The sequence below is a fragment of the Astatotilapia calliptera genome, chromosome 6 (assembly GCF_964374335.1).
Source record: "Astatotilapia calliptera chromosome 6, fAstCal68.1, whole genome shotgun sequence".
NCBI lineage: Eukaryota > Metazoa > Chordata > Actinopteri > Cichliformes > Cichlidae > Astatotilapia > Astatotilapia calliptera.
The window spans coordinates 41,824,186-41,827,180 of record NC_137427.1 but is presented as its reverse complement, the minus strand read 5'-3'; the positions used below and the strand labels follow the sequence as shown (position 1 = coordinate 41,827,180).

The following is a 2,995-nucleotide window of genomic DNA, read 5'->3' as shown; positions in this document are numbered from 1 at the left end:
TGAATTGAATTGAATTGAATCTGCTAGAGGGTGTGGGGGGGCCACAGCCCCGTCCTCCAGGGCATGAAGCAGGTATGGAGGACATCAAGACTTCAGACATCCAGAGGTCCCCAGAACACAAGAGACCAAGGAAGACCAACAGAGGGGCAGCTGCGCCACTATCCCAGAGAGAGCTGAGGAGAGTCCCAGATGAGGGCAGATGAGGAGCCCCAGGCTCCAGGCCCCGATAAGCGGCCGCCAAAGGATGAGCCGGTGTGTACCTGAACGCATTGTTTCTCAAAATGGCATTGAAACAGACCCCCCAAAAGATTGAAACACTCAAGACCTGGCCAAGACCACAAACTTTAAAGGAACTTAGGTCGTTCCTTGGATTCTCCAGATATTATCGGAGGTTTGTGAAAGATTATTCAAAGATTGTGAAGCCCTTAACAAAACTTACTGCAGGCTACCCACCAGTAAGAAAAGGGGCAAAACTCACTAAACTTGTGTTGGTATAACTTTAATGTGTTAATATGCTTTTGTTTGTATGATTTGGCACCCTCTTGTGGCCACAGTTGGTACTTGGGAAGTTGTTATGCCCAGCTAGTTTGCTACAAGTGCTCAGTGGAGGTGAAACTTTTGCCCACGCATGCCTGTAAGTTTTCATTACATATGTAACCCCTATAGACATGGTTACTAGTATTTTCTTGTTTTTACCCGGTATTATTATTTCCGACACCCCTTGAACACACTTTGATTTTCCGTAGTTCAGTGAATGCAACAAAAGCACGTTGCTGCATTAAGCTAGGCAAAACGGAGCAAGACACCCGAGAGCAATTAACAAGCTACACAGTGAGTCTTTCGGTATAAAATAAGTGTTATAAAGTATTTTCAACAGTCTCTAACTTAAAGTTATGTACTTTTCAGAGGCCTTTATGTGTTTTACTCTCGACCAAAACCAGGCAGAGCGTGTATTTGTTTCTTGGGAATTCCGGTGAGTTACTAGAGATGATAAGTTAGCAGGAAAACTTATGCTAATTTTACCTGTGGTAAACACTGCAACAGTGCGAATTCTGTATTGTCTAAAAAAAAGCTAAAACCAGTCGGAGTACTTGAATTGTGTGTGAAATGGAATGTCGTATTTTATTTTATTGTCTATTTGATTGGGCATCTTCACAAATGCGCAAAACTAATGCAGGATGCACTTTTCTTTTAGCCATAAATGTTGTCCAGTGCCTTTCCTGCACTTTGTAATTTCAGTTATAGGTTAATACATGTAAATAAGTGGGTGGCTGTAGCTCAGGTGGTAGAGCAGGTCATCTACTGATCGGAATGTTGGTGGTTCGATTCCCGGCTTCCCCTAGTCTGCATGCCAAATATCCTTGGGCAAGATACTAACCCGAAATTGCTCTCCGATGCATTCATCGGAGTATGAATGTGTGTGAATGTCAGTTGTGCTTGTGCGAATGGGTGTGAATGGGTGAATGCACAAGTTGTGTAAAGCGCTTTGAGTGCTCAGAAGAGTGGAAAAGCGCTATATAAGAACTAGTCCATTTACCATTTAAAACTAGTTACGTTACAAACATTTCATGATATGATTACATATGCCTTAAAAAGGGGTATATAAATACAATTGATTGTAATGCTGTAAAGCAATACAAATGGAATTCATAGAGACAGAACAATGTTAAAACAACAGTGTACTTGATTTTGAAAACTTTATGAGATCTCATTTTATTTAGAAAAACTGTTAAGAACTATTTTGTTTATTGCTCTGTACTGTATGTGCAGACTGGTTTTTTGTGATCCTGGATCTGAAGTGGTTCTGGATATGGATGGCGAGCCAGACCCTGTGAAAACTCGTGGCGAATCCAAAAGCAGTGTGGCCAGCTGTTCTGGATGCAGGAGTAGAGCTACAGTCTGAATTACTTCGAATCGCAGGATTTCAGATAAGCAAGAACAAAAACTGCTTACTTGATACGGATTGTTTCTCTGGGAAACAGTTGAACTCCCAATATCCTGCTCATCAGGAGTCAGCTCTAAAGAGACTACTTATTTTATTTTATTTTGTTGTTATTTTCAAAAGAGCGCTCTTCTCTGTTGATTTTCTGTTAATTTTCTATGCTGTTTACATTGGGTTATTGCACCACTGTAACATTGTAATAAATCTGCCGGCTGTTCAACACTCAATTCTCTCAAAGTTATTTTACTCCTCTCGAATCTAGTCTATAAGTTTAACCCTACTATACTAAGCAGGTGTTACACATACTATAACCTTAACTATCTGATTTGTGATGCATGTGTAATGTGCATATACTGAGTTACTATTTCAGCTGTGTGGTCATTACTCATTTGTAAAGCTACTTGTGTGCTAGCGACTGTATATTAGAATCAGAATCAGAAAGGGGTTTATTGCCAAATGTTGAGCAGGTTTACAACATTAGGAAATTGCTGCGGTGCTTCAGTGCAAACATAGTGTCATAAATAGCACTTAAATAGACATGAAAAAATAAAAGTAGGGATAAGAATTCAAAGTGCTACGTAGAAAGATATGTGCATGAGATATACATGAGATATATACATGAGAATAAGAATTAAGAGTGCTACGTTGAAAGATATATACATGAGTGCAGGTGGTGATCAGTGCCAATCATGGAATGATGCAGTGAACACAGCGTAGGGTCATGTGTTAGTAGCGGGAACAGTCATATGGTTATTGTTCATGTGTCCAACAGCAGAGGGGAAGAAACTGTTCTTATGGCGAGAGGTTCTGGTGCGAATGGACCGGAGCCTCCTGCCTGAGGGGAGCAGGTCAAACAGACTGTGTCCAGGGTGAGAAGGGTCAGCTGAAATCCGAGCTGCACGCCGCAATGTCCTGGAGGTGTACAGGTCCTGCAAAGATGGGAGTCTGCAGCCAATCACCTTCTCAGCAGAGCGCACAACACACTGCAGTCTCTGTTTGTCCCTGATAGTGGCTCCAGCGTACCACACGGTGATGGAGGAGGTGAGGATGGAC

The 2,995-nt window shown here is 41.7% G+C and overlaps 1 long non-coding RNA gene across 1 annotated transcript; it reads left to right on the top strand.

Annotated features, from left to right (window-relative positions):
- The first annotated feature begins 834 nt into the window (after positions 1 to 834).
- Positions 835 to 2,169, top strand: LOC113023383 (uncharacterized). Its single transcript, XR_003272564.2, has 2 exons — positions 835 to 973; positions 1,771 to 2,169. It is a non-coding gene; the product is annotated as an uncharacterized LOC113023383 (long non-coding RNA).
- Positions 2,170 to 2,995: the final 826 nt, after the last annotated feature.